The sequence below is a fragment of the Pongo pygmaeus genome, chromosome 18 (assembly GCF_028885625.2).
Source record: "Pongo pygmaeus isolate AG05252 chromosome 18, NHGRI_mPonPyg2-v2.0_pri, whole genome shotgun sequence".
NCBI classification, from domain to species: Eukaryota; Metazoa; Chordata; class Mammalia; order Primates; family Hominidae; genus Pongo; species Pongo pygmaeus.
The window spans coordinates 5834664-5848925 of NC_072391.2; the positions used below are offsets into that span (position 1 = coordinate 5834664).

At 46.3% G+C, this 14262-nt stretch overlaps 1 pseudogene; it reads right to left on the minus strand.

Annotated features, from left to right (window-relative positions):
• The window catches only part of LOC129026390 (olfactory receptor 7E24-like), a 41224-nt pseudogene that overhangs the window by 8595 nt on the left and 18367 nt on the right, over positions 1–14262 (minus strand).

Here is a 14262-nt window from a genome sequence, read left to right on the forward strand (position 1 = left end):
GTTCTAAATTTAGCCTTGGTTCATTCCCAGCTGGAGTGAATGACTTTAATTTGATCAGCTGTTGTCTGCCCTTGGGAGCCTCCGAAGGGGGTCCTATGGGCTTTAAGGCTCCTTTCCACTCTTAGATCCTGACTTGGGGCAAACACACACTGCAGCTCGTTCATGTCCAGATAAGACACCCAGAGGCCATGGAGAGGGTTCCCCCTGTCGGGGCCCTATTGCTGTTGAGAGGATCAAGGCAGCAGTCAGGGCCCGAGGGTTGTCCAGAAGAAAGCACAAAGCGTACCAAGCGCTGGTCTGACAGCACTTAGGGGTGTGACAGAAACCTTCTGTCATGGAACTGGAGATTGGAGACCGTGGGAACACATCTGAATCCACATCTCGGTGACAAGGCGGTGCTGATTTCCAGGGGTCCTCCCTGGTGGGGGAATCTCGTAGCTCTGACTCTGGAGCGTGTTGTTGTGTTTCTCTTTCCGTATGAGCTTGTCTGTGGCCCTGGAGTTCCTCCCTGATGAAACAATGATGCCTCCCAACACAGGACATCCCAGGCTGAAAGCCTGTCCCTTCTGCCCAGCTTCCTTACCCCTGTGCCCCAAAAGCCCACAGCAGGGCCTGCCAGAGGCTGATGACATATCTGTCACTGTCCCAAGGGGGCAGGGGCAGGGACGGAAACATTAGGACACAAAAGGCATGCCTGCAGGCACATATGAGGTAAACACCAAAAGCCAGATGTCAATGAAACAGTAATTCGGTGGAATAGGAGAGGTCATATTCTCATGCAAGACTATCTAAATACGTAAGTCTCCTTGGGCACAATCTGCCAGGGGACAATGGTTCGTGCCGAGCTAGCTATTACACTGCCTTGCTAAGAACTTCCAACACACACTTACACACACAGATACACACGCACATATGCATGCACACACATGCATGCACACATGCACCCCCACACACATGCAAGCACACATACAGATACACGCACACGCACAAACACACATACAGATATACATACAGGCACACACATGCACACACACAGATACACATACATGCACACACAGATACACACATGCACACAAACACACGAAGGCACACACATGCACATAGACACATTCACACAAATACATGCACACACAGATACACATGCACAGGGATACACATGCATGCACACACATGCAAACACACGCACATGCAGACACACATGAACACACACATGCACACACACACATGCACACACACATACACACATGCACACAGGTACCCATGCATGCACACACACACATGCACACACACATACACACATGCACACAGGTACCCATGCATGCACATACAGACACACACATGCAAACATGCACACGCAGATATGCATGTACACACATGTACTCACACATGCACACACATACAGATGCAAAAAACACGTGAACACACATGCACACATACACACACACAGTTGCACACACATGCACAGACACATGCACACAGATACAAACATGCACACACAGAGGCACACACATGCACACATCCACATGCACACACGCTCACACATATGCACACACATGTACATGCACACGTGCACACGCATACACATGCACACACGCGCACACACATGCACACGTGCACACGTGCACACACACGCACACACACGCACACACCACTCCTTTTCCATTTCTCTAATTTCCAATTTTTTTCTATGAGCTTCCTCAGACTCGTGATCTTGATTCTAGAATGAATTCCGGGAGTAGTCTGTATTATTGAAATGACAGTAAATTCAAACATGCCTGAGAAGCTTTTTGAATGTTGGGGAAACCATCTCACAGATTATTCATATGACCCCAGGAGACACTTCACCAGGGACCCTTGTTCATCTCCCTCTCCCTTCTGCCAACCTCTGTGCTTTAATATCAGGTGACAAACCTCTCGATTTTGGTTTCTCATCTCTTTGTCCCCGTGTACACTGGACTGCACTACTGTGTCAAAGCTACTTGCAGCCTGACCTGGGAAATGCACTTTTGGATTCACTCGATTTGCCACCTATTTGGGTGGCTTGGGCTGGAAACTGCGCTGCTCACACTCTTGGCTCCCAGCTGCTCCTGCTTTTGGGGTGCCTAGTGGGCCACAGTGGGCCCGGGGATGCGACTGAGAGTTGTCTGGGCACCTCTCTCCAGCAGCATTGAGGATGGAGCTCAGCACTGTGTGACGCTGGCTGGTGGCCACTGCCTGTTTAGGTCCAAATGGCCCAGCCTGATGTCCACATGTACCTCCGTGGCACACTGGCCTGCAGACACCCGAGCATGCGCTGCATGCTTCTCACCTCTAGAGTGGCCACCCAGACAGCGATACAGACACACCAAGAAAACCCACAGGCAAGCCCAGAGTCGCCCGTTCTACTAGGGCTTTGTGAGCCTCTGTGATTTGAGTCACGAACTTCTTGTGGTGATTTCATTTAGCTAACATCCAACACAGTGCATTTAGAGACTTTCTCTTGGACATGATATGGAGGCGTGGCAATGGTTTGCTGAGATAAATGTCCCAAAACACCCCTCAATAAAACCAAATAACAGCTCATCGACTCCTCACATTTAAACAAAAAAACCTGACATCTTATAAATAGCAAATATTGGTTGACAATAAGGCACAGGAAAAAACTCATAAGTCCAGATCAGCAGTCATCATTCAGTTGTTCCTTAACTACTGACTGCACCTGTACTGTACCAGCACCGCATCCTAGATGCAGGGACACCACATGAAATAAGATGACAAAGCACCTGCCCCTGTGGAGCTGAGCCACTGGCAGGAGAGACAGTCACTAAACGAATATCTCCATCCTGTGGTTTCTGGGAATGACAATCACATAAAAGGATAGAAAGGGATGGAGGAAAGCTAATTTAGACAACTCAGGATCAGAGTGGGGAGGTGGTTGCATCCCTCAAAATTCAGAGTAGCTGGAGTGCAAGCCTTATATTAGCTGAGCCTGAATCCTGGCCCTGCCGTTGTCCATGGTGTCCTCAGGCAAATGACTCAACTCCTCTGACCACTGGCTTCAAGTGCAGAACAGGGGACCAGAGTCCCATCTCTCAGGGTTGTTGCTATGGACTGAATTGTGTTCCCCCCAATTCACTCATTAGGAGCTAATTAAGGTTAAAGGAAGTCATAAGGGTGGAATCCTAATGTGATAGGATTGGTGGTTTTATAAAAAGAAGAGATGTCTCTGTCTCTGTCTCTTCCCCCTCTCTGTCATGTGAGGACAAGCAAGAAGGCTGCTGTCTGCAAGCCAGGAAGACAGCCCTTACCAGAAAGTCATCGGTGGATACTTTGATCCTGAACTTCTGACCTCCAGAACACTGAGAAAATCAATGTCTGTTATTTAGGCCATCCAGTCACGGGAACTTTGTTATGGCAGCTGGGCTGGCTGAGGCAGTTGTTGAGAGGAACCGACAAGGTAGTTGGGGTAAAGCACACAGCACGGCCACAGCTCACTGAGCCCAATGTCGGTCTCATTCCCCTTCAATTGTTGTTCTCTGTCTGGAGGATTTTCATGACGGCTTTTCTCCAAGAAGCTCCCTGGGGTCTTTGTAAATATGGGGATATTTCTGCCAAGAAAAATCCTTACGGTTCTTAACATTGGCAATGATCAGGAACAGCAAGACATGAAAATGAGAAGGTGGCTAGAAAAGAGAGGACTCGCAGAAGAAACCAACAACCACACAACACACACACACAGGAGGAATCCTAATGCAGGAGGAGAATAGAACAGCAGCGGACCCCGAGACTGAACTCTGCATCTCACGTATTGAGATCATTCCCTGATATGGTTTGGCTGTGTCCCCACCCAAATCTCATCTTGAATTGTAGCTCCCCTAATCCGCATGTGTCATGGAGGGACGTGGTAGGAGGTAATTGAATCATTGGGTGGGTCTTTCCCATGCTGTTCTCATGATAGTGAATAAGTCTCACGAGATCTGATGGTTTTATAAAGGGGAGTTCCCCTGCACAAGCTCTCTTTCCTGCTACTAAGACGTGACTTTGCTCCTCATTCACCTTCCACCGAGACTGTGAGGCCTCCTTAACCATGTGGAGCTGTGAGTCCATTCAACCTCTTTCCTTTATAAATTACCCAGCCTCAGGTATGTCTTTATTAGCAGCATGAGAACAGACAAATACATTCCCTAAGCCTCTATTTTCCTGAGACAGGCTTACCCCGAATAGCCCCATCTTTGCAGGCCTTGAATAGTAATACTGTTATGTGTTATATTAACATGTATTTTACTGAAGGTCTCTGGTTTTGGTCTCTCTGAACATAGGCAGGCATTGCTGAAACTTGCAGATGACATTCCAAAATGCATTCTATCTTAAGATAAGCAGAGCGGGTGGTGAGGAAAAATTGTACATACCTTCCCCTCAGTGATGAGGTCCCCGCTGTGTGGCAGGCCTTGGTATAAGCCTTTTGGCTCTGCTAATTCATGAGGGCTGAGTCTGATTGATCCTCGTGGGGAAGACTAACAAGGGAAATCTTGGCAACCATGAGGAATAACTCCCATGACCCAGAAAGTGGTTCTGTCTCCTGGGGTATCATCTGTCTTGTTTACTAAGTGACCTTCTGGCTCATTTTTCTTCCAGCCAGTGTTGGAATTCAATAATCCCAGTTCCTTCCCAAATTTTAGAGCTGGGAATTGCATTCCTCGGGTTTCTACTTTTCAAAAGCGAACAATATCTGTGGAGCTCAACTCCTAAATAGTGTGACTTTGTCTGTTTATATGGTTCTCTTGCTGACTGCCTGGTTGCGACTGTGCCTGAACTCAGGCCTCTGTGTTTCTGAATCTGAGAAGCGGTGGTTGGCATGTCAAACTTGAAGTCATTGTCCTTTAGTTATCTGAGTGTTATAATTGCACAGCACATTTATTAACAAGATTTTAGTAAATCCATCAGCATTCTAGGAAACTTTGATTCATTGACCTAACTCTAATGTAAGCAAAGGTGGCCAGAGAGTTGCTAACAAGAATTCCATCTTTCCTCAGAACCTTCGATTCAATTGGGTCGAAGTTTATACCTGTTTCATGAAAAATGCAAAACCAATTAACCACAGCTGTTCATAGTATGCCTATTCTAAGAGACCTCTGCTGTTCCTACCCCAGGGACCGCCAGAATAATTAAACATCACAGAAATCAAACAAATGGGCCTCTGGCTAAATTATAGAAGATTAACCCAGGAAGAGCACTTATTAAATAGTAAGCAGTCCCCAAAAATATTAAAGTACAAAAAGGATTAGAGATTGTTTTAAGTGTTGGTTCCAACTTCAGGTGCTTGTCTTCCACTCCACTGCGGAAGGGAACAAATGGATTTTCCCATCCTAAAGACAGTGACATTCATCACGCCCCTTGGGGGCTTAATAACATCTCACTTTATTTTATTTTAATTATTTATTTATTTATTTTTGAGATGGAGTTTCACTCTTGTTGCCCAGGCTGGAGTGCAATGGTGCGATCTCGGCTCACTGCAACCTCTATCTCCTGGGTTCAAGCGATTCTCCTGCCTCAGCTTCCTGAGTAGCTGGGATTACAGGCACGTGCTACAATGACCAGCAAATTTTTGTATTTTTATTAGAGATGGGGCTTCACCACTTTGGCCAGGTTGGTCTCGAACTCCTGACCTCAGGTGATCTGCCTGCCTCGGCCTCCCAAAGTGCTGGGATAACAGGCATGAGCCACCGCCCCTGGCCAATAATATCTCATGTTAAGCATGGAGTTGCTGTCCGCTGTGTGGCCAGAGATAAAACAATCCTCCGTTACAGAGGGAGGTGGTATTGGGCTACTTTTTTTTGGAAACAACAGCAAAATGTGAGGCAAATCCGCTTTTAGATCCTGGTTACACTGCTGGATGGAGCTTAGCAAGCCTGTGACAGGGTAGCCTGGTGATGGATTGGGGGACTCCTAGCCATGTCAGACAGGACAGATGCCTTTGAGGAGAGATGGCACAGCTCTGGCTCTCAGGTCCCCACTGCAGTGGGACCAGGCTGTTTATGGATCGGGTGGGAACCCTGTTAGAAAAATAAGAGGAGGCTGGGTGTGGTGGCTTATGCCTGTAATCCCAGCACCTTTAGAGGATGAAGTGGGTGGATCGCTTGAGCCTGGGAGTTCAAGACCAGCCAGGGCAACTTGGCAAAGCCCTATCTTTAGAAAAATAATAATAATAGTTAATTACTAAGTTAATTTTTTTTTTTTAAAGAAAGAGAAGTGGAGCTAAGGAACACAGAGCCTGCCAGAAAGCCAAGGCGGCCAGCTAGAAGGACTCAGAAGAACATTACCATAGTTCTCTCTGAGCTTTTGGACTAGGGGTGCTTTCATATGTTTTCGTATCAAACATACTTTACTTTTATACTCAGGGGGGAAAGACCTAATACATACAATAAAGGTAACACAAGACAAAACTCTCACCAAAGCCTAACATCTTAGATGCTCTACTGGATCTCTGCAATTTCTATTAGGGACCCCATGGGTTTGAATTCCATTCTGGATTTGATAAGAAAATCCAAATGCTCAATCCCGTCAACCCCCCCAGCAAAACCCATCCACCTCATTTACAAAAGCCAAGTGAAAACTAAGGAGGGGCCGGGTGCAGTGGTTCACACCTGTAATCCCAGCACTTTGGGAGGCTGAGGTGAGGGCAACTCCTGAGATCAGGAGTTCGAGACCAGCCTGACTAACATGGTAAAACCCCGTCTCTTCTAAAAACACAAAAATTAGCAAGGTGTGGTGGTGGACACCTATAATCCCAGCTACTCGGGAGGCTGAGGCAGGAGAATCACTTGAACCTGGAAGCAGAAGTTGCATTGAGTGGAGATTGCACCACTGCACTCCAGCCTGGGTGAGAAAAAGCAAAACTCTAAAGAAAAAGAAGAAAGGAAGGAAGAAAGAAAGAAAGAAAGAGAGAGAGAAAGAAAGAGAGAGACAGAGAGGGAGGGAGGGAAAGAAAGAGACAGAAAGAGAAAAAGAAAAAAGAGAGAAAGAAAGAAGAGGAAGAAGGAGAAGAAGGAAGGAAGGAAGAAAAGAGGGAGAGAGAGAGAGAGAGAGGGAGGGAGGGAGGGAGGTAGGGAGGTAGGGAGAAAGGGAGGAAGGAAGGGACGAAGGAAACTCAGGACGAAGGTGGAGTGTACAGAGGTACTGAGGCCCTCAGGTCCTAGCTGGCCCTGGGCAACAAGAGTGAAACTCGAAGCAAAGGAAAGGAAGGAAGGAAGAAAGAAAGGAAAGAAGGAAGGAAGGAAACTAAGGAGGAAGGTGGTGTGTACAGAGGTACAGAGGCCCTCAGGTCCTAGCCGGCACTGCCACCTACGTCGGTTCCAACGGGCTGAGCTTTGCAAAAGCTCATTGTGTAACCCAGGAAGCCCAAATTTATTTCTGAGCAGGTGTCTTTTCAAAGTGATTTTCCTTTTAGGAAGTGAGAGGAGAATGAAGGGGAGGTTTATCCTACTTCTGATGTTAAAAAAGTCAAAACAAAATAAAATGGTGTTCACTGCAACTATTGGCCAAAGCACTATCATCACCAGGACTGGTACTCAAACACACCTCCTGACAACCCCTTCCATTCTAATCAACGTGTGCCCAACTGTGGTCACCCAGGGGCTGTTTACCTTTACTTAAAGAGAAATTCTGGTAGTAAGCCATAAAAATTACCATATTCACCATCTTTCTGCTTCAAAGAAGGTTTAGATTAGCAATGGCTGGGTCAATCACTGTCAGTATGTTCTTGGGAACTAAAAGCCAAAAAGAAATATTTTAAATATGTGGTATATTTTTAAAATGTGGACTCTTAATGTATGTTTAAATGCAATGTAGATAAGATTTTAAAATCACTTTCCAAATCAGTGCAAGAGTCACTCACTCTCCCTGTTAGATACACATACATACACACAACCCAATGGTATCCACGTGATCATCAAATGCTCCAGAGAGGTGGTTTTGGGCCCATCTTGCAATATTTAAAAAATGGAGAATAAAAACAAGATATGATATATCCATCCAGCAGAATATACCTCAGTAATAAAAAGGAATGAAGGCTCGGCATGGTGGCTTACACCTGTAATCCCAGCACTTTTGGAGGTCGAGGAGGACAGATTACTTGAGGTCAGGAGTTTGGAGTTTGAGACCAACCTGGCCAAGCTATTTGAAAGCCCATCTGTAGTAAAAATACAAAGTTAGCTGGGCTTGGTGGCACAAGGCTGTAATCCCAGCTACTTGGGAGGCTGAGGCAGGGAGAATTGCTTGAACCTGGGAGGCAGAGGTTGCAGTGAGCGAAGATCGCACCACTGCATTCCAGCCTGGGTGACAGCGTGAGATTTCAACTCCAAAAAAATAAAAAGTGAAGTACTGATATGATACATGCTACAACATGGATGAACCTCTGAAACATTACATTCAGTTAAAGAAGTCAGCCGTGCACACACACACAAAACCATCCATTGCATAATTCCATTTGTATGAAATATTCAGAAAAGGCAAATCTAGAGAGAAAGTAGATGTGTGGTTATCTGGGACCGGGGGGTTGGGAATGGGGCAGTGATGGCAAATGGGCACAAGGGAGCTTGGGGGATTGTGAAAATGTTTTAAAACTGGAGGGTAGTGATGGTTGCACAACTCTAAATTTACTAAAAATCATTGAATTTTATTCCCTTGTAATAGACTTTTAAGAAAAATAAACAATACCTCAATAGAGTGGTTAACTCTGGGCCAGGCACGGTGGCTCATGCCTGTAATCCTAGCACTTTGGGAGGCTGAGGCAGGTGGATCACTTGAGTCAGGAGTTCAAGACCAGCCTGGCCAACATGGTGAAACCCCATCTCTACTAAAAAATACAAAAATCAGCCAGACGTGCTCACTTGAACCCAGGAAGTGGAGGTTGCAGTGAGCTGAGAGTGTGCCACTGCACTCCAGCCTGGGTGACAGAGCAAGACTCCATCTCAAAAAAAAAATATATATATGTATATATATATATAGCGGTTAACTCTGAAGATGAGCTTCCCTGGACTTAGTAAAGCAAAATGATTGACCAACTCAAAATCCACCACCAAACTCTCCCAGCACCTGCTCTTCTGCTTTCTACCCCAAGCTCTTTGCCTCTGTGTTTCCATCGTAAATCTGGAAAGAATTCGAAGACTCTGTGCTAAAGTGATTTGCTAAATATCATCAGAAATGACTACAGAAAGATGCAGAGAGGATGGCAGCGTGACCGACTCCTTTGAAGGTGGTTTAAGACTCTGCTGAACTGATGCTAAGAATAAGCCCTGGATGTCAGAATCCCCAGGCAAAGCAGCTGGCACATGACAGCACCCGCTGAAACAGAGGGCAGAGCAAGAATTCTGCAGGCCAAGCACACTGTCACAGGCTGGGAGAAGGGAGTGGAAACCGAATATCCCTGCTGCACAAAATTGCTTATTTTTCTTTGTTCCTCAGCTCAGCTGAGATCTTGGAGAAGTAGCAACAGGAAATGGAAAGAAAGCGAAAACAAACTGCAAATTCAATTGCACTGCTTTTTAAAAAAAAACGAGTGAGACATCTTCAGCAGCAAGAAAACCTTGTTTCCTTTCTCGGAGGGCTTAACTAAATTCTTCTGGGGATGTCCCAGGATCAACAACCACAGGGCATTCCTAGATTGTGAGTTTTCCATGTACAGGAGGCCCTGGTGCCTTCGTGCCCATCAGCAGCAAGGGAGACTTCCCAGGGAGGCCCCGTGAAGTTGCTGGAGGTGGCTGATGATTTCCAGGGCCTCAAGGGATTGTCCCTTGGCTGTCCTCAGGGCACACCACTGATCCTGGGACCATGGCAGCTTTGGAGACCTGAGCTGAGCTGCTGCAAAATGCTTTCTGCTTTAATTACCTCTCATTCATTTCTGGGCCCCGAGAAGGATGCAGTAGCCTGGGAAGTGTCAGCTCTCCCTGCCAGGAGTGGTACTTCTTTCTCATGTCTGCCTCTTGGCTTGTTCTCAAACTGTGGCTTCAGGAGGGCCTTGGCTCTTGGCAAATGCCAGAGGCTTTACAGTTTGAGGAGGAATCAGAATTTTGAAGAGGAGCTCAGAGATGAAGGGCATTCTCGGATGCACTTTGCAGAATAACCAGGCAGTGAAAAGGTTAAATTGGCTGTGTATGACACAGGCCACGGCAGGGAATGTGCCCCTCTACTATGTGAAATTGGCTCTGATATCCAGAGAATCTTTTAGGACCTTTAAAATCACCTTTTTCAACACAGTTGTCAGATTTTTGCATCTCCTTGTTTCAAATTGGTTCAGAATGAGGTCGGGAACTGGGGTGTGATTGATCACCGTCCTGCTCCACTTCAGATATGTTGGTGAAAACACTAGGGACCACTCTTCATGGAGCTCCTACTGTGTGCAGGACCCTGTTCTCAGCAGTTGAAACCAGGGAAATCTTCCTCCTTATCAACACCTTTCCTCTCCCACTCAGCAACCTCAGCGTCTCAGCCCCCAGCGTGCAGCTAGTGTGCACACCCCAGTGTTCACCCTACAGGATGGTTCTCTTTGGAAGACTTAAACCACCACCCCAAAGCTAAATTAGGCCCCCTCCACTGCTATAGTCTTCCCTTTTCTAAAATAGCATTTGTCACAATAGGGCATGATGATGTGTCTGGCTATTTGGTTAATGCTTGCCTTTCTCCCTCAACTGTTCATCCCATGAAAACAGGACCGTGTCTTTTTTTTTTTTTTTGAGACAGAGTTTCACCCTTGTCACCCAAGCTGAGTGCAGTGGTGAGATCTCAGCTCACTGCCAACTCCGTCTACCAGGTTCAAGTGATCATCCTTGTCACAGCCTCCCAAGTAGCTGGGATTACAGCAATGCGCCACCATGCCCAGATAATTTTGTATTTTCAGTAGAGGTGGGGTTTCACCATGTTGGTCAGGCTGGTCTTGAACTCCTGACCGCGTGATCCACCCACCTCGGCTTCCTAAAGTGACAGGATAATAGGCGTGAGCCACTGTGCCCGGCCAGTTCTTGTTCTTTTACTTATTTATTTTTGGCTGATTACTCTTTACAAGCATTTATACACACACACACACACACACACACACACTCACACACATATGGGAGTTTATTAAGTATTAACTTACATGATCATAAGATTGTGATTGTGTTATTAAGTATTGACTTCCACAATCATATAGCCTATTAGTTCTGTCCCTCTAGACAACCCTGGGTAATATACACACAAAAGGACGTACCAAAAAGGGGGGAGCCGCTCTGCCTCAGAGGAGCAGATGTCCCTTTCCTGGGTACTCTTGCCATAGGTCGCAGAGTAGATGTTGAGGAACTTGGATTCATGGCAGTGCAGTTTCAGCTCCTGGTCTTCACACACGGTTTTTTTTTTTTTAATTCATCTGAAGCAGAAACAAAAATTGAAGGCACCATCAGCTTCCCCCAGAAGGAATTGATGAGCTCTGTCCAAGTCCACTGCTCATTTCCCTGGGGCTGCACCCTGAGAAGGCGGCAGTGGGGATGGCCCTGTGAGCTCATGCTCTCTCTGACTCCAGAAAACAAAGCCCTCTGCAGGAAGCGGGTGGGAAGTAACCTGTTGACAAGTACAAAGACCCTGGGAATTATACTAAGGGGCAAATGGACGAGACGTGCTGGCGTTAAGGAGGCAGACGCATGGAGTTAGGTCCCAGGAAGGGCCTGGCTAGAAAGGAAGTTTCTCTCGCTCACCACTTAAGGTCACACATTCCTTCACTGAAGGGAGCCTTTTCTCAAATGTTGGCTTGGGATCCACATAGGTAAAGACAGACCAGAAATTACTTGAAAGAAGCATTAAGCTTCTTTCTCTCTCTGGAGAGAGCCCAGTTAAACCTCACCTCCAGCCCCACAACTGGCATCCCCTTGTGTGTATGAATTATTTATACGTTAGTTTAGCTTAGTTTTGTTTTTGTTTATTTTTTGTTTTTTTTGAGATGGAGTTTCACTCTTGTTGCCCAGGCTGGAGTGCAATGGCACGATCTCGGCTCACCGCAACCTCCGCCTCCCATGTTCAAGCAATTCTCTTGCCTCAGCCTCCCAAGTAGCTGGGATTACAGGCATGTGCCAAAACACCCGGTTAATTTTTTTGCATTTTTAGTAGAGACGGGGTTTCACCATGTCAGCCAGGATGGTCTCGATCTCCTGACCTCGTGATCCACCTGCCTCAGCCTCCGAAAGTGCTGAGATTACAGGCATGAGCCACCGTGCCCGGCATTAGTTTGGTTTTTTAGACACAGGGTTTCACTCTGTTACACAGGCTAGAGTGCAGTGGTGCAATCATAGCTCACTGCATCCTTGAACTCTTGGGCTCAAACCTAGTCTCAAGGGATCCTCTCACCTCAGCTGCTCAAGTACCTGGGAATATATGAATGCACACCATGCCCAGCTTACATTTATTTGTTTAAAAGACAAGAAAGAGGCCAGGCACAGTGGCTCATACCCGTAATCCCAGCATTTTGGGAGGGAGGCTGAGGCAGGAGGATTGCTTGAGCCTGGAAGTTGGAGACCAGTCTGGGAAATATAGCAAGGCCTCGTCTCTAATTAAAAAAAGAAAAAAGCAAGAAAGACGATATGATACCAAATCAAATCATTTCCTTTACTAGGAAAAGGACAAAAACAAGGCACGGTGTCAGTTAAGAATCCCTCTTTAGAGAAGCATGAAACGTCTGCCCCAAATCTGGTAAATCCAGGAACAACTGACTGTCAAGCTGATGGTGCATTCTAGGTTAGGATGATTTGGACCAGGTTGTACTTTGTTCCCAAAGAATTCAAGGAAAAGTTTGTTTGTTTAATCTGCTTATCATGGTAAAATCTTTCTTTGCAATGTCATACAGGGTTGGCATTTTGTGTGCACTGTTGAAGAAAACATAATTGTTTTTTTTTAAAGAATGTACTCCAAAACCACTTAATTAGTAAAAATGTTTAATAATGATTTGATTTTTTTTTTTTTTTTTTTTTTGAGATGGAGTCTCACTCTGTAGCCCAGGCTGGAGTGCAGTGGCATGATCTCGGCTCACTGCAAGCTCCACCTCCCGTGTTCATGCCATTCTCCTGCCTCAGCCTCTGGAGTAGCTGGGACTACAGGCGCCCACCAACTCACCTGGCTAATTTTTTGTATTTTTAGTAGAGACAGGGTTTCACTGTGTTAGCCAGGATGGTCTCGATCTCCTGACCTCGTGATCCACCAGCCTTGGCCTCCCAAAGTGCTGGGATTACAGGCATGAGCCATCGCACCTGGACCTTTGAGTACATTTTCTAAGAAGTTGGTCATGAGTTCAGATGTGTGCCTCAAAGAGATACTTGTGGTTTCCTTTAAGGAACCCACCTTCCCTTTCTACAGGAGTATTTATGGGAGATATGGGCCTGGAGGTTGGAAACTATCCTGGTTGTACTTTGCTATACTGAAGTAAAGTTTAACCTACAAATAAATTCATATTGAAGTGTACAAAGGGGTCTCTACAATAGGTAGGAATTCTATTTAGTTTTGTTGGGTAACAAATCCTTTCAGAAGCAAATAATAGCTCACCTGCAAAACTGGTGATCTGTATAAGATGGGATTTTTCATGGATCAGTTTTGCTTGGATTGAACTATATAATCACAAATATATTTATACCCAGAGAGAGAGAAAGAGTGTCTGTTGAAACTGTATCATCTTAACGTGTCTATAAAAGGCAATACCTGGAAGGTGGTGGGTGCCACACAGGTTAAGCTGTCTTCCCTCTGGGAGGCAGGCTTCTGGGAACTACACACTTGGTAATCTTGCCCATAAAATGCCTATTAAACACATCGTAGAATGCCGAGGGCACTGTAGATTCAAATAGTCCCCATCACAGGCAGAGGTGGTGTGGTTTTGCAGGAGTTTGGTTAGGTAACCTGGAAAATATTCAGTCGGGTTACAAGAGGCTCAGGCACCCACCACTCCTCCTTGGGTTTGGGGACAGGAGGATGTTGGTTCCCCTGGGGAAGGGCTGTTAACAACATGTGGGATGGGGCCTCCCTAGCAGCTCTGGTGCAGAGGTCACCAAACCAGGCCCAGAGGTGGGGCACAGGAGCCAATGTCAGCTTTCATGTTGATATGGAAGCGGGGCAGGGGAGTGCTGGGTAGAGAAGGGTGGGGTCCCTGGCGAGGGCTCTGCCCTCGGGCTTGTGCCCTTGGACCTTAGTGAGAACAGGCACTCCTGTTTTCATGTCCAAATGTTGCATTTTCCAAGACTACTCTAGCCTGCTATGACCCCCATTCTGTGCCCATAA